We start from the raw sequence: 26,246 nt of genomic DNA, 5'->3' as shown, positions 1-26,246 counted from the left end.
ACATACTGATGCATCAAGCCAGAGTTCCCAGAATACATGAGGCAAACTTTGGCAAAACTAAAGGAAGTAATAGACATCTCTAAAAAATAGTTGGAGACCTCACTACAATACTCACATCAATAGAAAGAATGTCTAGAAGAGGATCAATGAGGGAACGGAGAACTTGAATAATATGATAAACAAACTAGACCTAACAGACATGTACAGAACATTGTACCCCACAAGAGTAGGATATACATTCTTCTTATGTGCTCATGGTTCTTTTTCCAGGTTAGATGACATGTTGGGTTACAAAACAAGTCTCAATAAATTTAAAAAGATTGAAATTACAGAAAACACTTTCTCTGATCATAATGGAATGAAGCTGGAAATCAATAATTGGCAAAGAACTGGAAAACCTACAAATACATGGAAATTAAATAACCCACTCTTAAACAATCAGTGGGTCAAAGAAAAAAATTCAAGAGAAATCAGTGCATATCTCAAGATGAATGAAAACAAGAAAACAACATATCAAAACATATGGGAGGCAGTGAAGGCAGTAGTGAGAAGGAAATTTATAGACCTAAATGCCACATTAAAAAGGAAGTAAGAGACAATCAGCAAGAAGATGGCAGAATAAGGAGCTCCTAGAGTCAGCTCCTGCTACATGGTAGTTATAAACACCCAGAGCTCTCTGGAGCTAGCTGAAGTACCTGTTTGGGGGCACCAGGAGGCAAGAAGAGCATCCTGCAACATACTTGAAGGAATGGAAGGAGAAGACTGCCCATCTGCAGAGACGACTCCTAAGAAGAGTGCTCCATGCTATGGAGGCTGCTGCTCATCATCCACTGGAGATGTAGGCTGCCTTGGGAGCTGTTCTGCAGCTAGAATTGAAAGCTCCACTTCCCTAAAGTGGAGGAGAAAGAGACAGTTGGGCACCAACTTCAGCTACTGATGAATAAATTCAGTGAGCTAAAGTATAATCCTGAGAACAGCCAAAGTTTGAGCCTGTCTAAGTCAGAAAGAGACTGGTAGCCACCAACTGCATGCCTGGCATAAGGGGAAGCAAGCCAGACTAAAAATGATAGTGTTGGTAGGGACCAGCTTCTTTCCATCCAGATCAGATTGCAGCTCTAACCTAAGCCTCAGTCCCACCTCAAGCAGGGAGGAAGCTGGAGGACCTGCACCAGCCTCTCCAGGAAATTACCAGCCAAGCCACAGAGGCCAATGATTATCCTACACTGACAGAACAAGCCACCCCAGGAGCTATTCTGTGGCTGGAATTGGAAGCTCCATTTCCCAAAAACAAGGGAGGAGGGAACAGTTGGCTGTTGACTTTGGCTACTGATTGGTAGACTCGGTTTGCTAAGATATAATCCTGGGAACAGCTGGGGTATGAATCTGCCTAAGTTAGAAAGAGATTAGTAGCCAACATTTTGACTCCATCCCCAGCCTGAAGGGAAGCCGGGCTGACCGAAAAATCACAGTGATGGTAGGAACCAGTTTCTTTAACCCAGATTGACCTGCAGCCCTAGACTAGGCTTCAGCCCCACCTCTGGCAGGGAGGAGGCTGGCAGGCCCTGCATCAGCCTATCCAGGTGACTGCCGGTGCCTTTGGCTGGCACAGACTGAAAATCGGAAGTCTACTGGGGCAACTGTGGTCATCTCGGACCCGCACTGCATAGATTGCTGCCCATACCTGCAGCTCCATCCCACCCCAGGCAGGGGAGAAAAGGACGTGAAGCTTCATCAGTCTCTCTGGGCAACTACAGTCTAGGCCTGCACTACTTGTATTATGCCATACAGCTGTGACTCTGTCCTTACCCCTGGCTAAGGAGAAAGTTGGGAAAAGCTTCATTGGTCCCTGGCACAATGAGGACAGTTTGAGCCTCCAGAGTTTGTAGCACCTCTTACAACTTTGGTTCCTACTGCACAACCAGCAAGGGAGAAAGGGCAGGAAGCCCTAAATTAGAGAAATACTGCACCCAGAATAAATACTCTAGTAAGCCAGATCCAAGACACCAGCCAAAAATTACAACCCACACCAAGAAACAGGAAGCTATGTCCCAGTTAAAGGAACAAGATAAGCCTCCAGATAATATAAAAGAGCTGAGACAACTAATCATAGATGCTCAAACAAATCTCCTTAATAAATTCAATGAGATGGCTAAAGAGATTAAGTATATTAAGAAGACACTGGATGACCACAAAGAAGAATTTGAAAGTATATATAGAAAAATAGCATATCTTATGGGAATGAAAGGTGCAATAAATGAATTTTTTAAAGTTGGTATCATATAATAGCAGATTTGAGGAGGCAGATGAAAGGACTGGTGAACTTGAAGAAATGGCCTCTGAAAGTGAACATACAAAAGACTGGATAAAGAAAAGAATGGAAAAAATTGAACAAGATCTCAGGGAACTAAACAACAGAAGAGATATACAAACATACATGTCATGGGTGTCCCAGACGGTGAAGAGGAGGGAAAGGGGCAGAAGGAATATTTGAAGAAATAATGGTAGAAAATTCCCCAACCCTATTGAAGGACATAGATATAGAACAATGTACTCCCATCTGGAAAAATCCAAATAGACCAACCCTGAGACACATACTCATCAGAATGTCAAATGTCAAAGACAAAGAGAGAATTCTGAGAACAGCAAAAGAAAAGCCATGCATAACATATAAGGGATACCCAATAAGATTTAGAGCTGATATCTCACCAGAAACCATGGAGCGAAGAAGACAGTGGTCTGATATATTTAAGATACTACAAGAGAAAAACTTCCTGCCAAGAATCTTATATCCAGCAAAGCTGTCTTTCAAACATGAGGGCAAGGTTAGAATATTCACAGATAAGCAGAAACTGAGAGAATTTCTAATCTAGAGACCAGATTTTCAGGAAATACGAAAAGATGTGATAGAGTCTGAAAAGAAAAGACAGGAGAGAGAAGCCTGGAAGAGAGTCTAGAAATGAAGATTATTATCAATAAAAGTAACTAAAGTGTCAAAAGAGTGGTGAAAGTAAAATGACAGGTAAAACTCAGATAGTCAGGAATAAACTTAACCAATGATGCAAAGCACTTGTATTGAGAAAACTGTAACTCAATGTTAAAAGAAATTTAAAAAGGCCTAAATAACTGGAAGAAAATTCCATGCTCATGGATTGGGAGACTAAATATCATTAAGATGTCAATTCTACTCAAATTGATATACAGATTCACTTCGATCCTGATAAAAATTCCACCAGCATTCAAAAAAATTGAAAACACAATAATCAAATCTATTTGGAAGGATAAGGGATCCTGAATAGCCAGAAACATAAAAAGGAAAAGCAAACCCTCATCTCCAGACTTTAAATCATATTACCTGCCTCTAGTGGTAAAAACAGCATGGTACTGGCCTAAAGACAGACACATAGACCAAAGGAACCAAATCAATGGTTCAGAAACAGACCCTTACATGTGTGGTCAAGTGATTTTTGACTAGCCTGTCAAACCCACACAGGTCAGGCAGAACAGTCCATTCAACAAATGGTGCTGAAAGAATTGAATATCCATAGCCAAAAGAAGGAAAGAAAACCCCTCTCTCACAGCTTATTCAAAAATTAGCTCAAAATGAATCAAAACACTAAAAATAAAAGCAAGAACCATAAACCTTCTAGAAGAAATTATGGGAAAATATCTTCAAGCCTGTTGGTAGATGGTAGACTCTTAAAGGAGATCAGAAGGGGACTGAGATGGATTACTGATGTGTATTGTATGCAGAAGTTTTAGTTAGCTTTACCATAAAGGTGTGGAAATGTATAGAGTGGATGGTAACACATAATGAGTAAGAGCTAGTTTATAAAGGGGATGTGACTGATAATGGTAGCCTAGGTATATAAATGCCGGTTGACAGAATGCTAGAGAATAATCTAGGAACTGAATAGCACAGTAAACCAAGAGGTGGATGAGAATTGTGGTTGATGGTACAGATGCAAGAGTGACCTTTGTGAGCTAGAGTAAATGTATATCACTACTGCAGGTGTTGGGAATGTGGAGAAGCATGGGAAAAATGCAACTAAAGTGACCTATGGACTGTGGTTAGCAATAATATAATATTCTTTCATCTATGCAAAAGATGTACTGTGTTGATAATGAGGCAGTATGGAAAATGTGAGCCAAATGTACACTATGGATATGGTAGCAATCAGATGATATTATCTTATCTGTAACAAATGTTCCACAATACAGTGTGGTGTGTTGATGGAGGTGTGTCGTTCAGGAATTCTGTACATGTACCTGGAATGTTTTATAAATTTACAACTTCTGTCATAAAAAAACATATTTAAAAAATAATAATAGGGTGGGTTGGGGGAAAATCACAGCAAGTGTAGGGTAAAGACTATGATTAATAGTAAGGTTTTGGCAATATACTTTCATAATTTGTAAAAACATCTCACAGCATTGCAAGGTGTTGGTGGAGGGCTGATGTATGGAACCCCTGTATGATGTTATGCATGTTTGCTTTGTACATTCACAACTTTTATTATACACTTAATTGTTTATGTAAGTTCATATATAAATGATATAATGATAATAATAATAGGTTTGGTTGGGGGGAAAATAATTTGGTTAGTAGTAATATTTTGATAATGCTCTTTAATCATTAGTTAAAAAGCTTTAACAAAAATGCAAGTTATTGATGGTAAAGTAAGTTATGAGAGTCCTGTATGTTACATATGTTTTGTAAGTTCACAACTATTACTACACACTTAATATTTATGTATGTTTATATATGAGTGATATACTTCAGTAAATTAATTTTTAAAATAAAAATATTAAAAAAGAAGGAAGAGATTAAATCAAAGACCTAATTACACACCTGTATGAACTAGAAAAAGAGCAGCAAACATCACCAAGATTAAAGTAAAAATAACTGAAATTGAGAACAAAAAATATATAGTAGAAACACTCATCTTAAGCAAAAGCTGATTCTTTGAGAAGATCAACAAAACTGACAAAACCTAAGTTAGGCTGACAAAGGAAAAAAGAGAAGGTGCAAATAAATAAAATAATATATGAGAGGGGGCACTACCACTGACCCCACAGAAATGCAAAGGATCATAAGAGTATATAATGAAAACATGTATGTCAACCAGTTAGAGAACCTAGATGAAATGGACAAATTCCTAGAAGCACATGAACAAACTACACTGACTCTAGAAGAAATGCAAGACCTCAGCAAACCAATCACAAGCAAAGAGATTGCATCAGTCTTCAAAAAGTTCCCAACAAAGAAAAGTCCAGGACCAGATGGCTTCACAGGTGACTTCTCTCAATTATTTTAAGAAAAACAAATTATTTTAAGAAAAATTCATCGAAAATATTGAAGAGGCAGACACTACTTATCTCATTTCTATGAGGCCAGCATCATTCCCATACCAAAGCTAGATAAAGATATCATAATAAAACAAAATTACAAACCAATCTCTCTAATGAACAGAGATCCCAAAATCCTAAATAAAATATTTGCAAATTGAATCCACCAGCACATTAAAAGAATTATACAACATGATCAGGCAGGTCCTATCCCAGGTATGCAAGGGTGGATCAACACAAGAAAATCAATTAATGTAATACACAAAATGCATGATAATCTCAGTTGATCCAGAAAAGGCATTTGGCAAAATCCAGCATCCTTTTTTGATAAAAGCACTTCAAATGATAGAAATGGAAGGAAACTTCCTCACCATGATGAAGGGCATATATGAAAAACCCAGAGTCAATGTCATACCCAGTGGTGAAAGAGACAAAGCAGTGCCTCTAAGATTGGGAAGAAGACAAGGATGACCACTGTCACCACTGTGCTACAAGTTCTAGCTATAGCAGCTAGGCAAGAAAAAGAAATAAAGGAATCCAAATTGGAAAGGAAAAAGTAAAACTTTACTGTTTGCAAATGACTTGATCCTATATATAGGGAGTCCTGAAAAATCTTCAACAAAGCTACTAGAGCTAATAAACAAGTTCAGCAAAGTGATGGGCTACAAGATCAATACCCCAAATCAGTAGCATTTCTATGTACTAGTGATGCGCAATCTGGGGAGGAAATCAAGAAAAATTCCCTGTACCGTAGCAACTAAAGGAATCAAATATCTAGGAATAAATTTAACCAAGGGTTAAAGGACCTGTACTCAGAAAACTACAACACATTGGTAAAATAAGTCAAAGAAGACCTAAAGAAATGGAATGGCATTCCATGTTCATGGATTGGAAGACTAAATATTGCTAAGATAGCAATTCTACCCAAATTGAATTACAGATTCAATGTATTCCCAATCAAAATCTCAACAGCCTACTTGGCAGAAATGGAAAAGTCATGAACAGTCAAAAACATCTTGAAAAAGAAGAATGACATTGAAGGACTCATATTACCTGACTTTAAAGTATATTACAAAGTTATAGTGGTCAGAACAACATGGCATTGGCACCAGGATAGACACACTGATCAATGGAATCAAATTGGGAGTTCAGAAATAGACCCTCCTTCTAAGGTCAATTGATCTTTAACAAAGCTGTCAAGTCCACTCAGCTGGGACAGAACTGTTTTCAACAAAAGGTGATAGGAGAAATGGATATCCATATCTAAAATGAAGAATGAAAAAGAACCCCAATCTTGCATCCAAAACAAAAATTGACTCAAATGAATCAAAGACCTAAGCATAAAGCCAGGACCATAAAACTCTTAGAAGAAGCTCAAAGCATGAACAACAGAAGAAAAAATAGATAAATGGGAACTCCTAATAACTGAATACCTTATGCATCAATACTTTGTCAAGAAGATGAGAAGGCAACCTACTCAATGACAGAAAATATTTGCACACCACATATCCAGTGAGAGTTTAATATCCATTTATAAAGCAATCCTACATCTCAACAATAAAAACACAAACAACCTAATTAAAAATTTGGCAAAAGACTTAAATAGACATTTTTCCAAAGGGAAAATACAAATAGCTAAAAAGCACATGAAAAGATGTTCATCATCACTAGCTATTAGGGAAATGCAAATCAAAATGGCAATGAGATATCATTTCAACCTACTAGAAAGCCCACCATTAAAGATCAGAAAACTACCAGTGTTGGAGAGGACATGGAGAAATAGGAACACTTATACACTGTTGGTAGGAGTGTGAAATGGTACAGTCACTGTGAAAGACTATTTGGTAGTTCCTAAGGAAGTTAAATATAGATCTGTCACATGATCTGGCAATCCCACTACTAGGTCTATACTCAGAAGAACTGAAAACAGGGATGTGAACAGACATTTGCACACCAGTGTTCATAACAGCATTATTCACACTTGCTGAAAGATGATAACAACCCAAGTGTCCATCAGTTAATGAATGGATAAACAAAATGTGGTATATACATACAGTGGAATCCTATTCAGCTGTAATAAGAAATGAATTTGTAATGCATATAGCAACATGAATAATCCTTGAGGACATAATGTTGAGAGAAATAAGACAGACATGAAAGGATAAATATTGTATGATCTCACCAATATGAAATAAATGCAATAAACAAAGTTATGGAGTTGATAGCTGGGATACTGGTCACCAGAAGATAGAGTGAGGGAGGAGAATGGGGAGCTGATACTTAATTTGTGCAGAATTTGTAATAAGGTTGATTGTAAATGTTAGGAAATGAATAGAGGTGTTGATAGCACATTATTGTGAGTGTAATTAGCAGTACAGATATATGGTGTGATTATAGTTGGTGGAGAAAGTTAAGGGTCATGCATGTCACTAGAAGGAAAGCTAAAAAAGTAAACATGGGACTGTCTGCACAGTGAACCCTGTTGTGGACAATGAGTGTCATTGATAGTGAAAATACAAGAATGTCCTTCCGTGAATGAGAACAAATGTACATTAATATTACAAGACATTAATAATGGGATGGTATATGGGCAAATGTACACCTAAAACAAACTCTAGAGTGTAGTGAATAGTAATATATTAATATTTTCCATCAATTATAAAAAAGCAAAAGAAAAAATCGTGCTAAGTGAAAGAAAACAGACACAAAGTACTACTATTATTTTACTCCATTTATATAAAATGCAAATGTAAATACATTTACAGACAGAATTAGATTAGTTGTTATGTATGGCAGGAGAAGAATCAAGGCATTGAGAGGTGATGGCTATGTAGTAGTAGGATTTTCTTTTTGGAACAGTGAAAATGATCTAAAATTAATGTAGTGATGAAGGCACAACTCTGATTATACCAAAATCCACTGAATGCATGCTTTACATGGATTGTATGCTATGTGAATATATCTAATAAAATTGCTTTAAAAAAAGAAAATTAGCATGAATATGAAAGAGTGCAACTACGCCATCATTTAACAGGATCTAATAGACATTTATAGAACACTTCATCTAACCACAGAATATACATTCAAGTGCCTATGGACTATATACCAAGATATACCATCTCCTAGACCAGAAAATAAACTTCAACAAACAGATAGATTAAATCATGCAAGGTGTGTTCTCCAACCAAAATGGAATCAAATTGGGAAAAAGAGAAAGAGAGCAGAAAACTTTCTAAGCTCTTGGAAACTAAACAAAATGCTTTTTAAAAATCCATGTGTAAAAGAGGAAGCCTTCAGGGAAATTCTTTTAAAAAATGACCATTCTTATTTAACATAGTGAAGTAAGTTCTAGCCATTGCAATAAAGCATGGGGGGAAAAAAGTAAAATGCATTTAAACTTCCATTATTTACATTTTCCAAGATTGTGTATGTAGAAAATCCCCCAAATTCTAAATATTATCTTGCTTAGAGGGGGATTTATATCTGCAAATGCATATATGTAAAAAGAAGAAAGATCTAAAATCAATAGTACAACATTCCACCTTTAAAAACTAAAAAAAAAGTGCAAACTCTAACAGAAACTAGCAGAAAAAATAATAAATAATAATAAAGATTAGAGTGGGAATGAATGGAATAGAGAATAGAAAAGCCATAGAAAAGAAACAATGAAAGCCAAATTTGCTTTTTGAAAAGGGCAACCAAATTGCAAACTTTAGCTAAACTAAAATGGGAAAATTCAAATTAAAAAAAATAAAAAACGAAAGAAGTCATCACTTTCCACTTACAGAAATATAAAGGATTTTAAAGGGATGCTTTGAACAATTGCATGACAACAAATTAGATAACATAGATTATATGTACACATTTCTAGGGGGGAAAACTATCAAAATTCTCTTAGGAAAAAATAGAAAATCTGAATAGATCTGAAACAATTAAAGATACTGAGTCAGTAATTATAAAACATCTACAACATAAACATCAGGATCTGATTGCTTCACTGGAGAATTCTAGCAAACATTTAAAGAAAACTTAATTTCAATCCTTCATAAACTGCTCCAAAATTAGTAGGGGAAGGAACACTTCCAAACTCATTCAGTGAGGCCAGAATTGCCCTGATACCAAAAGCAAAGAAATTGCAAGGAACAGCAGGAGCCAAAGCCATGAGCCGTGGTTTCCAAGGCTTTCCATGTGGCCATTTCCTAGAAAGTGGTCTCAAATATGGCATTTTCTAATGCCACACAGCACTCTTTTGGTTGTTTCTATTAAGGTGGTGAGGCACAATTAGCATTTCTATTTCCTTCAGAGTCGGTGATTTGAACTTAGGGTAAGTTCAGGGGTATAATATGCATACACATACTCACACACACATGCATATATACACATATATTCAAAGTAGAACACAATATTGAAGATTTAAAGAGAGAAACAATAGTTTGTGCAGACTTTTACAAGTCTTTTATATAAATAAAGAAATTTAAAGAAGTTATTAAATAGTATTTAAAGTGATTAAACAATTATTATTTTTCCCAAAAAAATACTTTTACAGTCCATTTGGCACACCAAATAAAGTTTATTTCTCAAAGTATAATAGTTCATTTTGAGTAGGGCCCAGAACATAAGAGTTGTCATAAGTCTCTGTAAGAATATGTAAGAACTATTGTAGGAAGTCTGATCTGTATTTCATGAGTAAGATCATTTGTAGCTTCTCTGTTGTCTCCATGGGCAATAAGTGCTTCCAGAGAGCACTGATTTTAGAAAGTTTGGAACAACTAGATAATGAGTTTTTTTAGAGTATATGGTCATAGCTGATCAGCCATATCATATGTATTAAGCAATTTTTTCATTTAATAGCCTCAGCTATTAAACATATCTCTTCCCTCAGCCTCTTGAATGTTTATTCATGGAGGGTTCCTCTGTGGACCTTTTCCCTTATGCTAGAGAAACAGAATTATTTGTGCAGTGAGTAACCCATTTATCTATGGTCATGTTTCACTGGTTTGCTTCGTATACCACTGTTCTTTTTGTTAACATTTTAAATAGCAGTCTCTATGATGATTTTTTTCCTTTGAATCCTATGTTGACTTTATTTCAAGAGAAACTCCAAACTATTGTAAATGTGATATAATTTTCAGCACCAAGAAAAAATACAAGTTACCTGGAGATTTTCCTTTTCTTCCAGCTGTATGGAACCATATTTATCCTGAAATCTGAGATCACTTTCAAATCTATCAGAGTGAAAGGAACTGCCACACTAACAGCTAAGATTGCCACCATCCTGACATTTAACATTTCAGCTTTTAACAAAACTGGTCTTCCTGTAACTCTGAAATGCATTTAGTATTGAAGAAATAATCTCATTGTCAAGGTTTGAAGAAAAAGATCTCCAAATATGACATTATCAGATTTTAAATGTTTATAATATTTTAGTCTATCCCTGTCACTATCATCTAAGTATTCTGACAATATATTTCTAGTGCTATTAATAAAAGTAATGTGGATTTTCTCAGCTCCTGTAGACTAAATATTATGAATGATTTCAACACTCTTTTCTGGGGAGTGGATGTGGCTCAAGTGATTGAGTGCCTGCTTCAGTCCCCAGTGATGACTAAGAACAAAACAAACAAGAAAAGCAACTCAGGGGCACAATGTGGCTCAGTGGTTGAGTGCCAGCTTCCCACATACGAGGGCCTGGGTTCAATCCCTGGCTCTAGTACCTCAAAAAAACAAATAAAAAACACTCTTTTCTTTAAAGTAGGAGAACACAGGACTGCAGCTGTAGAATTTCCATGCACCTAAGACTGACATTTTTACAGTTATTTTTTCCCAATATTATGGTTTTAATTAATATTTTTAATTTGACAAATATGTGCATTCATGAATTCACCTCACCAATAAAGCAATTAAATAGGTTCAGGACCCTGTATTTGCCCTTCTCCTTTTTCTCCCCCAAAACCCCCATTCCCAAGGAAACTACGGTTCTGATTTTCTTCACCTAGGGATAGTTTTAAGTTCTAGAATATAATGACATTTTATATTTTGCACTCTTTGAATCAGGCTTCTTTGGCTTAACATGATGCTTTTGAAATTTAGCCACATCATTTGGTATTTCCATTGCTTATGCCTTTTAATTTCTGAGTACTATTCTATTGCATGAATACACCAAACTTTGTATGCCCATTCTTCAGGTGAAGGAAATTTGGGTGGTGTTGGTGATTGAATTATATACCCCAGAAAATATGTTCTTAATCTTAATCCACCCCTATGGGTGTAAACCCATTGTAAATAGGACATTTGGATGAGGTTATTTTCAGATGATGCACCCCACTGAATCAGGATGGGTCTTAATCCTACTGCTGAGGCCCTGTAGAGAAGGCCACAGAGAGAAGCCTACAGAGAGCAGCCAGAACCTGGAGGAGGAAGAAGACACTGCCATGTGCACTGACATGTAAGAGAAAAGCCCGGGCAAGGATCACCAGCAGCTAATGCCAGAATACCAGAATCTTTGGGGAGAAAGCACTGCCTTGCTGGTGCTTCCATTTTGGACTTTTTCTAGCTTCAGAACCATGAGTCAGTAAATTCCTGCTGTTTAAGCCGATCCATTGTATGTATTTGTTTTAGCCACTGGGAAACTAAACAGGTGGTTTTCAGTTTGAGGATATTAGAAATAAAACTGCTATGAACATTAGCAAATGTGCTGTGTGGATATAAGTTCATTTCTTTTGGGTACATACTTAGAAAATGAACTTCTGGGTAATGTCATAGATGAATGTTTAATACTCTAAGGAACTGCCAACATGCTCTCCAAAGTGGTGTGCCATTTCCCACCAGCATTGTATGAAGGGTCTAGTTCTACATCTTCTCAAATATCTGGTTTGATTCATCTTCTTGAGACTTTTTTTTTTGTATATATTGAAATGATCACATGGTTTATCTTATGGTATATTTATATGTTCAATTACATTGATTTTTCTCATGTTATGTCAACTTTGCATTCATGGGATAAACCACACTTGTTATGATGTATTACTCTTTTTATTTATTGTTGGATTTAATATGCATGTTACCTTAGTGGCTGTGTCAGGTTCTGAATTATCACAGTCCATGTTAAAGTGGCATTATATATTTTTTTTGTTTTTTGTTTTTTTAAAGATTTATTTATTTATTTAATTTCCCCCCCTCCCCTGGTTGTCTGTTCTTGGTGTCTATTTGCTGCGTCTTGTTTCTTTGTCCGCTTCTGTTGTCGTCAGCGGCACGGGAAGTATGGGCGGCGCCATTCCTGGGCAGGCTGCTCTTTCTTTTCACGCTGGGCGGCTCTCCTTATGGGTGCACTCCTTGCGCGTGGGGCTCCCCTACGCGGGGGACACCCTTGCGTGGGCACTCCTTGCGCGCATCAGCACTGCGCATGGCCAGCTCCACACGGGTCAAGGAGGCCCGGGGTTTGAACCGCGGACCTCCCATATGGTAGACGGACGCCCTAACCACTGGGCCAAAGTCCGTTTCCCAAAGTGGCATTATATTAACTCACATATTATAAGAGAAAACTTAAGTAACAGCACTGAAATTTATACATCTGAATATGATTTAAAGGGGGAACGTTAAGTTGTATGTATGGTAATAGGATTAAAAGTTGTGGGTTTTTTTTCATCCATGGAACTGCAAAACACAAACACTGAATCCTACATTAAACCATGGACTGTAATTAACACAATTATAAAATATTCTTCTTCAATTGTAACAAATGTACCACAACAAGATAAACTGTTAACAATAGGGTGTATATGGGAATACTGTATTTTATGCATGATTGTTCTGTAAACCCAGAACTTCTACAACTTAAAAAAGGCCAAAAAAAGAGAGAAAAGCCTTAAAATTGTGTTATGACTTGTCCCTTCCTAGTTTTTGAGCTATTGTCATCATATTTTGCACTTGTACATTTTGATAAACCCTAGATTTTTGCTTTAAATGGATATCTTTCAGAGACATTTGAATTTTTAAAAAAAATTTCATACAAGATTAACCCTTCCAGCACATCCATTCCATTGTATAGATTCAGATTTCTTATTGTTGCATTTTTCTTCTGCTTGATAGACTTCATTTTTGTGTCTGGCTTGCTACACTTAATATAATGTCCTCCAGATGCATTCATGTTGTCATATGCTTTATGACTTAATTTCTTCTTACAACTACATAATACTCTATTATGTGTATACACCACAGTTTGTTTATCCATTCTTCAGTTGATGGACACCTGGGTTGTTTCCACCTTTTGGCTATCCTGAATAACACCACTATGAACATTGGTGAGCAGATGTCTATGTCACTTCTCTCAGTTCTTCTGGTTATATACCTAGTAGAGATATTGCCAGGTCATGTAGCAAACATATGTTCAACTTCTTTAGGAACTGCCAAACAGTCCTCCGCAGTGACTGTACCATTCCACATTCCCACCAACAGTGAATAAGTGTTCATCTCTCTACACATTCTCTCCAACAATTGAAGTTCACTGTCTTTTTAATAAGTGTGAAAACATCTCATTGTAGCTTTGATTTGCATTTCCCTAACAGCTAGTGATGTTGAACATTTTTATGTGTTCTTTGTGACGTATGTATTTCTTCTTTTTACAAATGTTCATTCAAGTCTGTTGCCCATTTTTTAATCAGGTTGTTTGTCTTTCTATTGTTGAGTTGAAGCATCTCTTTACATATCACGGATATTAAACCCTTATCAGATACGTGATTTCCAAATATTTTCTCCCATTGAGTCAGCTGCTGTTTTACCCTTTCAACAAAGTCCTTTGAGGTGCAAAAGTGTTTAATTGTGAGGAGGTGCCATTCATCTAAAAGCTCATGCTTTGGGTGCAAGGTCCAAGAAACTATCACCTGCCACAACAGTTAAAAGATGTTTCCCTGTATTTTCTTCTGGTAGTTTTATGGCCCTAACTATTATATTTAAGTCTTTGATCAATTTTGTGTTGATTATTGTTTAAGGAGTGAGATAGGGGTCTGCTTTCATTCTTTTGGTTATGAATATCCAGTTCTCCCATAACCATTTGTTGAAGAGACTGTTTTGTTCTGTTAACATGGATTTGGGAGGTTTGTCAAAAACCAGTTGGCTATAGAAGTAAGGGTTTATTTCTGGACTCTGAATTCAATCTTTATGCCAATACCATGCTGTTTTGATCATTGTAGCTTTGTAATATGTTTCAGGGAGAGGCAATGAAATTCCTCCCGCATCACTCTTCTTTTTTAGAATTCTTTTGGCTATTCAAATGCACTTTCCTTTCCAAATACACTTGGTAATTGCTTTTTCTATTTCTGTAAAGCAGGTTGTTAGAATTTTGATTGGTATTGTATTGAATCCATGAGTCAGTTTGGGAAGGATTACATCTTCATAATATTTAGTCTTCCAGTCCATGAACACAGATGTCTTTCCATTTGTTTTGGTCTTCATTGATTTCTTTTAGCATTGTTTTTATAGTTTTCTGCATTGTTTCTGTACTTCTTTGGTTAAATTGATTCCTATGTATTTGAGTCTTTTTGTTGCTATTGTCAGTGGAATTTTTCCCTGATTTCCTCCTCAGATTGTTCAGTCCTAGTGTGCAAAAACACTATTGCCTTTTGCACGTTGATGTTGTATCCTGCCACTTTGCTGAACTCATTTATTAGTTCAAGTAGCTTTCTCATAGACAATTCAGAATTTTCTTAATATAGAATCATGTGCAAATAGTGAGTTTTACTTCCTCTTTTCCTATTTGGATGCCTTTTCTTTTTTTTTCTTTTTCTTTTTTTTTTTTTTTTGCCTAATTGCTCTAGCTATAACTTGTAGCACAATGTGAATAACAATGGTGAAAGTGGGCATCCTTTTCTTGTTCCCAAACTTAGAAGGAAAGTTTCCAACTTTTCCCCACTGAGTATGATGTTGGCTGTGGGTTTTCCAAATATACCCTTTATCATATTGAGGAATTTTCCTTCTATTCCTATATTTCAAAGTGTTTTTATCAAGAAAGAATACCAGATTTTGTCAAATGCCTTTTCTGCATCTATCAAGGTGATCATATGGTTTTTTTCCTTCAATTTTTTAATGTGGTATATTATGTTCATTGATTTTCTTACACTGAACCATCCTTGCATACCAGGGGTAAATCCTACTTGGTTGTGGTGTATAAGTCTTTTGATATTCTTCTGGATTCTATTTGCAAGTATTTTTTTTGAGAATTTTTGCATCTATGTTCATTAGAGAGATTGGTTTGTAATTTTTTTCTTGTAGTATGTTTATCTGGCTTGACTTTAGGGTGATGTTGGCTTCATAAAATATGTTGGGTAATTTCCCCACCTCTTCAATTTTTTGGTAGTGTTTAAACAGGGTTGTTGTCAATTCTTCTCAAAATACTTGGTAGAATTCACCTGTGAAGCCATCTGATCCTGGACCTTTCTTTTTTGGGAGATTTTTGATGACTGATTCAATCTCCTTAAATGTGATTGGTTTAAATTCTTGTATTTCTTGTAGTGTCATTATAGGTTGTTTGTGCATTTCCAGAAATTTGCCCATTTCATCTATGCTGTCTACTTTGTTGGCATACAGTTTCTCATAATACCCTCTTATGATCCTTTTTGTTTCTGTGGGGTATGTTGTAACTTCCCGTCTTTCATTTCTTATTTTATTTATTCACCTCTTCTCTCTTTTTTACTTTTTTAGTCTAGCTAAGGGCTTGTCAATTTTATTGGTCTTCTCAAAGAACCAGCTTTTGGTTTAGTTGAGCCTTTCTACTCAATTTTTTCTCAATTTCAGTTATTTCTCCTCTAACCTTTATTATTTCTTTCCTTGGCTTGCTTTGGGAGTGACTTGCTGTTCCTCTAGTTTCTCCAGTAGTTCAGTTAGATCTTTGATTTTAGCTCTTTTCTCTTTTTGAATACAGGTGTTTAGGGCTATAAATCTCTCAGCACTGTCTTCACTGTATCCTATAAGTTTTGATAAGTTGTGCTCTTGTTTTCATTCATCTCAATATATTTAGTTATTTTGTATACAATTTATTCTTTGACCCACTGGTTGATTAGGAATGTGTTGTTCAGTCTCCACACATTTGCGAATTTTCTCTTTCCTGTTTATTACTGATTTCCAGTTTCAGTTCATTATTATCTGAGAAGGTGCTTTGTATAATTTCAATCTTTTTTCATTTATTAAGACATGCCTTTTTATGTAACATGTGGTCTATCCTGGAGAGAGATCCACAAACACTTGAAAAGGATATATAACCCACTGAGTTTAGGTGCAATGTTCTGTATATTTTTGTTAGTTCTAGCTTGTTTGTCATATAGTTTAAGTTCTCTGTTTCCTTGTTAGTCTTCTGTCTAGTTGTTCTATCTAGTGATGGAAGTGGGGTGTTGAAGTCTCCAATGATTATTGTGGAGATCTCTATTTCTCTCAGTTTTCCCAGAGTTTTCCTCATGTATTTTGAGGCACCCTGGTTAAGTGCATAGATATTTATGACTTATCTCTTCCTGATGGATTTTCCCTTTTATTAACATATAATGGCCCTCTGTATTTCATAATTTTTTTTTCATTTAAAGTCTATTTTGTCTGATACTGTCATAGCTACAGTTACTTTTTTTTTTTGGTTACTGTTTGTGTGGAGTATCTTTTTCTAACCTTTCACTTTCAGCCAGTTTGTATCCTAAGGTTAGCCTCTTGTGAGCAACATGTGGATGTCTCATTTTTTTATCCATTCTGTGAGCCTTTATCTTTTGATTGGAGAGTTTAATTCATTCACATTCAATGATATTACTGTAAATGCATTATTTATTTCCACCACTTTATTCTTTGGTTTACATATGTCATATCTTATTTTTGTCTTTTTACTCTTTTGGTTTTCCTTTCTGCTATTCTTGTCTTCTATACTTTCCTCCAAGCCTCTCTCTCCTGTCTTTTTTTTTTTTTTTTTGAGGATATAAGGCTCCCTTTAATTTTCCTGAAAAGGTGAACTATTTTTCATGAACTCTCTTAGTTTCTGTTTGTTTGTGAATATTTTAAACTCACCTTTATATTTGAAGGACAATTTTATTGGATAAAGAATACTCGACTGGCAGTCTTTCAGTATCCTAATTGTATCATACCACTGTATCCTTGCCTGCAGTGGTTTCTGAAGAGAAATCCACACTAAGTCTTACTGGGTGGCTCCTTTATTTGATGGGTTGCTTCTCCCTTGCTGCTTTCAGAACTTTATCTTTGACACTTGACATTTTGAGCATTATCTAGTATTGTTTATTCTGATTGGGGTATGCTGTGATTCTTAGACATGTAAATTCATTTCATGAACATTGGGAAATTTTCAGCCATTATTTCCTCAAGTACTCTTTCTGTCCCTTTTCCCTTCTCTTCTCCTTCTGGAATTCCCATGACACATATGTTGTTGTGTTTCATGTTATGATTCAATTCCCTACTGTTATGATTCAATGCCCTACTCAATTGTTTTTCCATTCTTTTTTCTTCTCTTAAATTTCAGCTGTTCTGTCTTTTGTGCCACTTATTCTTTCTTCTATCATTTTGAGTCTGCTTTTATATGCATAGAATGTGTTTTATGATCTCACCTCTCATGACTTGCATTCCCATGAGCTCTGTTCCTTTTCTATTCAGATTTTCAAATTCCTCTTTGTGTTTGCTCAGTGTCTTTTTGATGTCCTTTATCTCTTTAGCCATATTGTCTTTCAATTCATTAATTTGATTTTGGAAATTTATACGAATCTTGATTAGTTGTCTCAAATCCTCTGTCTCATCTGGTGCTTTGATATATTCCTTTGTTTGGGCCATTTCTTCCATTTCTTAGTATGACTTGCAATTTTTTGCTGATTTCTACGATCTGATTATGATGATGAGTTTGCTCAGATGCTCAATTAAGTGGCAGGAAGTTGTTTGTTACTACTGCTCTTTGATTCTTGGTTCAATTTGTTCTGGACTTTTAGGATTGCTCCAGTTCATTGCTCAAATATGGGTCCTGGACCCAGTAATGGGTTGCAGACTCACTTCCAAGGGCCTTGGGGATGGAGGCTGTAAAGGCAAAGAAAAGCTGCTCTTTCTTAATTACTTTTAATTTTCTCACATGTGCTTCCTTGATCCACCAGCAGATGGTGATCTTTGGCAGCCTCTCCGTTCAGTGCATTATCAGAGTATGTTCACTGCTATGTGGACTGGATCAGTGTGACTCAGGATCCTGCCTAGTGGCAAAGAACCTCGTAATTCAAACTTCCTCAGAGGCTGTTTTCCAACCTTTGCTGGCAGCCTCCTCCCTTTTCCCATGTAGGAAATAATTGCACTCCCCTCTGTCCTCAACAGCCCATCCCGTTCAGTAGGGGCTGATTGAAAGCCTCAGATCTCTTTAGCCCCTTGCTGGCTCCCAGGACAAACAATGGTGCAGCCCCACCCAGCCTGGAAGGGCTCTTGGACACAGCAGACCAAAGTTGTGGGTCAAAAGATGTGTCAGCCTTAGGCTGCAGCCCGCTCTCTCCAATTTCCTGGGGAGGTAGACACCTATGGACCCCCTTGTCTGCAGCTATTGGCCTTGAGGCCTGAGAATTGTCTATAGGGTGGGGAGGGTGCCAGCAGCTTCAGTTTTAACTCACAGCCATCAAAATTGCTTTCTTTTGTCCCTCTCTTCTGGGTGGTGTCCAGCCTTCCCCTGGTGTCCTAAACCCCGATCGTTTTTCTCCAGGCTATTTCTGCCTGTCCTCTAGCTATTTTTCTGGGAGAGAATAGATTCCTATGCTTTTCTTGAAGACCTCTTTTAATATATCTTGTAGTGCACATCAACTGGCGATTGACACATTCATGTATTTTATTTCTGAAAATGTATTTATTTTGCATTTTTAAAAAGATGATATTTTCATTGGGTATAGAATTCTATGCTCAGGGTTTTTTCTCATTCTGTATTTTAAAAATGCTTCTCTACCTTCTTATGGCTTTCATTGTTTCCAGTGAGAAATCTATCATCAGCCTTGTATTTTTACTCTGGACATATTCTGTCTTTTTCCTCTAGCTACTTTATAGGTTTTCTATCTTTCCTTGGTTTTTGATAAATTGAATTATGATGTGCCTCTTTGAAGCTCTCTTCATGTTTCTTTTGCTTGGGATAGGTGGAGCTTCTTATTTTCTGGTTTTGTAGTATTGCTTAAATTTGGAAAATTGTTGGCCATTGTTTCTTCAAATACTTTCTGTCCCTCACCCCCTTTCTCTCCTTTCCTTTGATGACTCCAGTGCCACAAATACCACTCACTTTGAAGTTGCTTCCCAACTCACTAATGCTCTGTTCACTTTTTTTCAGTCTTTTAATCTCTACGTTTCATTTTGGATACATTTTATTGCTATGTATTAAAATGTACTAATCTTCTCTTCTTCAGTACCACATGTGATCTCTTCACCCTATTTAGTGAAATTTTAATCTTAAACATTTTAATTTTCATATGAAGTATTTAGATTTGAAGCTTTTTCTATTGAAGCAGTTTGATATAATAGATGAATTCCAAAAAGAAATATTGGATTATATTTGTAATCTGATCTGTACCTAGGCATGACTCACTTATCATTAGGGTATGGAGTCCCCACCCAGTCCCCACCCCTTGGTGAGTGGAGACTCACAGATAAAAGGCATGGCAAAGGACAGAGTTGGAGTTTTTGATATGAAGATTGATTGTCACTGTGGGCCCTGAGGGGAATGGGAGAGAGGCATAGAATGGATGGAAGCAGGGCAACTCGGGGGCAATGGAAGTGCTCCACTAGATCATGCAATGATGGATATAGGACATGTAAACTTACACCAAAAGTGTATAAAAATCTATAAACTAAAATGTAAACCATTATGTAAAACATAAGGAAGCTAAAAATTTCAAAATTTGTACAGTCTAAAACATAAATCATAATGTAAACCAAAATGGAACCATGTTTGATAGCTATGTTTCAAAATCTGTATGTCAGCTGTGGCAAATATAACATGAACATGTAAAAAGATCATTGTTGGGAAAAGGGGAAAAGGGTTTGATGTTGGATATATAGGAGCCTCCTATATTGTTTATGTGAATTACTGTTATCTAAAACTTTTTTGAGGACAAAATTAATAATTAGAAAAAGATAAAAAGAAAGAAAGGATGTAGACACTGAGGAAGAAATGAAGGAAAGTGCCTTGCTACTGTACATACAGGGCAACACCTATTACAGTGATGAAAGGCAAAATGCTTGAAACAAAGCTTTATAATATTTTTCTTTTCATTAATACACCAGTTTATTTTTATTTTATTTAAGTATTGCTAAATTATTTTGTATTCTATTTCTAAACTTTAAGCCCATCACTGTTTTTCAATTTCTTATTAATTGAATTTGGCAATATAGTAGGCTTCATGTTGAAGAAGTTTTGGACCACAGAGAGGTTCAACCATGGCAGGGGAGCAACACTGGTGTGGGGTGTTATTGATTGGAGGTCACATGAGTGGGGGAGAGTTCTCCAGGGCATGTATAGTAGGGGACATAAAAATGTTCTGACATATGTTGGGTATTTTTATAGTAGTTACAGTTACAAACGTCAACTGAGGGAGTGCTGAGTTCCTACCCAGGGGAGTTCTGCTACATTCCCCAATGGAACAACAATAATCCCCCAAGTGCAACGGCAAAGACCAACAATGAATGGTGGTCCAATAATGAGCCCTTGATACTGATGACTGTGCTTATGAACTTGTGTGCCTGAATATGAACTAGGCCTAGAACTACAGGTGCGTAAGAGTTACCTCCTGAAAGCCTCCATTGCTCAAATGTGGCCACTCTCTAAGCCAAACTCAGTATGTAAATGCATTACCTTCCCCCCACTGTGGGACATGACTCCCAGGGATTAGCCTCCCTGGTGCCGAGGGATGACTGCCAAGCACCAGCTAATGGTGTAACTAGAAAGAGACCTTGAATAAAAGAGTCAACTCAGACCAGCAGAATATCTCAGCCTACATGTAGGATCATGTGTTAAAAACTGCTTTTTAAATTTGGGTGAAAGTGAGAATGGCAAAGACAAATGAGTTTGTACGGCTAAGAGTCGGGAAGTCATCAATGGGGTCATGCTTATGCAGGGCCCCAGAGAGAGTCAAAGTAGATACAACCCTAGGTGCTGGTTCTCCTGAAGGCTATGGAGACCCATAGGGTATAAAGTCACAGCAGATGGATTTGGAGTTCTGTGCCATGTCAGAGGGCCCTACTTTGGAATTTGTGCCCCTGAGTGTGATGGAGCTGGACTCAGATGTGACCTTCCTACCCACACTTCTTGTCACTTTTACTGAATCTGTGGTTGGTGCTAGGGATGGTGCATACTCAGGGGACTTGAATCTCTAGACTGTCCATGTGCCATCTGGGCCCTGAGCCTCAGCAGAGTTGCAACTCCTATTTTCTGGTTCATTGGACTTACCCAGGTCAGCTAACAGGGAGGTGGTGATGGTCAAACACCACACCAGGGAATCAAGAGTGCCAACAACTACAAGCAGAGGAATTGCATCCAACATCCATGTGGAATCTAAGCCCCCTCTTGATTTAGAGGTGGAGAGGACAGCACCATCCCAGGGTCTACAGAATGGAGGAATAAAATATGGATTAGAGTGGACTTACTGATATTCTACTATAAAACTATTGTGACTAGTAATAGAAGAAATTGTAGCATTGAGGTGGAGAAAGTGATCACAGAATTTGCTGAAGGTGGGGAGAGGGAAGGAGAGAGGTGATGTGAGGGCATTTTTGGGACTTGGAGTTGTCCTAAATGATACTGCAGGGTCAGATTATGGACTTTATATATCCTGCATTAACCTACTGAATGTACTGGGGTAGAATGTGAACTACAGGTAAACTATTATCCACGTGGTGCAGCGGTGCTCCAAAATGTGTTCACTGAGTGTGATGAATATACCACAATGATGGAGGAGGTTGTTGATGTGGGAAGAGTGGGGTGGGGGAATAGGGCATATACAGGGATTCCATATTTTTTAATGTAATATTTTTTGTGTGATGTATATATCTTCAAAAAATACAATTTACAATAATTATGGGGTGGGGAGAGGGGTATATGGGAACCTCTTATGTTTTTTATGTTTTTTTTATGTTTTTTAATGTAACATTCTTTGTGATCTATTAATGTTAATTTAAAAAGTTTAAAAATAAAATAAATTAAAATAAATTTTTTTAAAAGTTTGATGCTGAAGACCCAGGAAGTCAGCACCCAGAGGAAAGAGAAGCCAGGACCAGGAAGGAAGGAACCTTGAACCCAGAGAAAAGCAAGCCCCAGGAACATAGGAACCCAAGAAGTCTGAACCCTCACAGATGTCGGCAGCCATCTTGCTTCAACACACGAAATTAGACTTTGGTGAGGGAAGTAACTTATGCTTTATAGCCTGGTATCTGTAAGCTCCTTCCCCAAATAAATACCCTATATGAAAACAACCAGTTTCTGGTATTTTGCACCAGCACCCCTTTGGCTAAGTAATACATGTATCTTCCATGTCTCTAGTTCATATGTACAATCATTTTTTTAAACCTTTTGAACATACAATCATACAGTTATAATAGTTTTAGTGCCCTTGTCATTTGTGTCATTCCTGTGTTGATTTAATTGACTGATCATTTTTCTTCTCAGTGTGTATTTTATTTCCCTGATTCTTTGCCTTTGTATGCATAGTGACTTTTATTGGATGCTGTAGCAGTTTGATATTATCGATGAATCCCAAAAAGAAATACTGGGTTATGTTTGTAAACTGATCTTTTCTTCTGGGCATATTAGAGTATATTGATTCAGGGGTTTTACTTTTACTTGATTAATGATTGAAGCTTTGATTGGACCATGTCAGTAGGATGATGAGTCCCTGTCTACCAAAGGGGCAGGGACTCACAGAGAAACCTCACTGCAGAGAAGGGAGTTTAGAGCTGGAGCCTGAGATGTGAACACACAGGAGAAGAATAGAGGAATAGAGATGGCACCTTAGACATGGCAGAAACCCCAGGGAAAGAAACAGAGCTATATGCCTGATAGTCTACAGCTGGACTTGTGGAGAGAGCAAAGCAGCTGAGCCCAGAGAGAAACGGAGCCCCAGAAAGAGAGGAACCCAAGAAGCCTGAACTCTAGGCAGACATTGGCAGCCATCTTGCCCCAACACGTGGCTACAGACTTTGGTGAGGGAAGTAAATTTTGCTTTTGGCCTGGTAACGTAAAGCTTCTACCCCAAATAAACACCCTTTATGAAATCCAACAGATTTATGGCATTTTGCATCAGCACCCCTTTGGCTGACTAATACAGATGCCAGAGTAAACTTCATTTTCATTTGGATTCTTTTGCATTCCCATAAGTATTCCTGCTCTTTGTTATGGAATACCATTAAGCTTCCTAGAAACAGCTTGGTCCCTTCTGGTCTTGCTTTAAGCTGTGTTAGGTGGAGTACAGCATTTCACCTAGGGCTATTTAGTCCTGCTGCTTTGAGAAATCAATTAACATTGGTATCTTTACAATCCATGGTTCCTCTTTTTAGTCAGGTCTTTAGTTTTTCTCTTTAGTGTTTGATAGTCCAGACCTGAATTTCAATAGATTTTTATGTATTTAATTTTGACATTTTTCTTTCTTTAAAGATACTTCTGTTGAGGATAAAATGAATTTGGGTATGAGTCAGGATCTGGGAGGAAAAGCAAGCACAGGATTTTAACTGAATGTGGTGTCTACGAGCTCTACGCAGCTGAGATGGTCCCAGATGGAAAGCATCTAGGGGACAAGATCCCCTGATTGGACCTGAGCTCTGTTAAGGACAGTTTGAACCTCTGTCGAGGACCAAACATGGAGCAGGAGCAGAAGCAGGAGCAGGGAGCTCAGGGGGGACCTGCTTGCTCATCTCCCCCTGGGTGTCCTGACCCAGGGATTCCTGCCCCTCAAACAGCACAGCGGGAAATGGCATCAGACGCTCCCCAGCCCAGAAGCCCTGGTGGAGCCTTCTAGAAAGGAGCTTCCTAGTATGATACGTGTTTTAACTTCAGCAGACAGTCTACTGATGGGATGTGACAAGAGAGGCTAACACCACTCTACTAAACAGAGAAAATGTCTGGAGGGGACAGTTACCGAGAAATGGCTTATTAGAATCTTTTGTGCTTACTGGAAATACTTACTTTTTACCACAATGCAATTCCCAAGAATGAAAAAAAGATATAAAATCAATGATTTTGTCTAAATAAATCAGGAAATGACATTGAAAATATGTTAAGAATGGAGAATCATTTAAAAATACCTAAAATATATCAATCTCTGATGTAATTAACATTGCCAGCACTTCATTAAATGACTCACTGTAGAAAACTTTTTCTCCTTTTCCATAAATTATTACCTTGTGCATGTGGGAATTTCCTCACTAGGCCAGAGCCACGTGGAACTGGCCAGTGTCCTCAGACATGCCCAAGGACAAAACTCCCCTAAATCTGCACCCACCCCCAGCAGGTCTAGTACCTGCAAGGCCCTAGAAGCACTTGATGCAGGCCTTTCCTCAGACCTTACCCAGTGACACTGGTGCTTCTTGAGAGTCAGCTCCATCGTGATGGATGTGACCTGACCGTGTACTCAGCTCTGGAGGAGCAGACCCCAGGCCAGCTCTGGAGGGCTCCTTTACTGAGGGGGGTTCCAGGAAGTGCCTGTGTGGGGGAGGTGAGGAGTGGAGTGAGGCAGAGAGAGACAGATGTCAGTCACTGGTGCCAGGCCTCAGGGGCCCACCGAGAGCCCCTAGGGACATCCCACCAGAGGTGAGGTTGCCAGTCCCATCCTGTTGGGACACCTGCTGGCACAGCCAGAACCCCTGCTGCAAGCAACAGCGTGGATGAGGTCAAAGCCTTTAGGATTAGAAACATGGTCAATTCTGAATGACTCGGTCCAGCCAGCTACTATCTATTATCCGTCTATTTATCTATCTGTTTATCATCTATCTATATCTATCATCTATATATCTATCTGTTATCCATATCTGCCTATCAATCTACCTGCTCATCAATTTGTGATCTATTCCACCATCTATTATAGATCTGTCATATCTTCTATCTTCTACTCTGTCTTCTACATGTCCTCTAACTTTACTTATCATATATCTATCTTCTACTGTATCATCTATCTCTATCCATCATCTATCTATCGATCATCTATCTATCTATCTATCTATCTATCTATCTATCTATCTATCTATCTATCTATCTATCTATCATCTCTCTAACATCTATCCAGGAGATTCCCTTACCTTGGGTTCACTCATGTAGCTTTTCACACATAATCCACCTTAAATATGAATAAGCATCCCTCAGGAGTATACACACTCAAACAGTCAACAGATTCAAGGTGCTTTGATTAGGCATTCGTAACTAAACCATGGAATTAGGCTGATTCACTCAGATTTCCAACCTTTGATTCTAAGATTTTCCAGTGTATAGCTATGTTAACAGATGAAGCACAGCAAAATAAACTGCTCATGATTTCCTATGCTTTCATCTAGCCTCACAGGCTGGGGCCATGTCTGAATGAGGCAAGGGCATGAGGTCCAGGACCTGGGAGAAAGGTGGGCTGCAGACGGCCATGCAGGGAATTAGGGAGACAGAAGGTGGGCATGGTCACGGGAGCTAGGAGACACGAATAAGCGTCAGCGCCAGGTTTTGTTTTCAGATTTCTTCAGTGTCCTTCAGATTCCACATACCTCCTTGAAATTGCATGTTTTCTGTCCTGAGTTGTTTATAGATGAGGTTCTTTTTTATAGTCTGGCCTTGTTGCTAAATGGAAAGTTAGGCTTTTGTGTTTTTTTGCTAAAAAACAGGTGTCTCTCTCTGTTACTCTTATGAACCCCCGCCCCCCTGTCCTGCCACTCAGAAAGGTTTCTCAGCACGT

Source organism: Dasypus novemcinctus, chromosome 6, assembly GCF_030445035.2.
Source record: "Dasypus novemcinctus isolate mDasNov1 chromosome 6, mDasNov1.1.hap2, whole genome shotgun sequence".
NCBI lineage: Eukaryota > Metazoa > Chordata > Mammalia > Cingulata > Dasypodidae > Dasypus > Dasypus novemcinctus.
Note: the sequence above shows the minus strand (reverse complement) of the source record.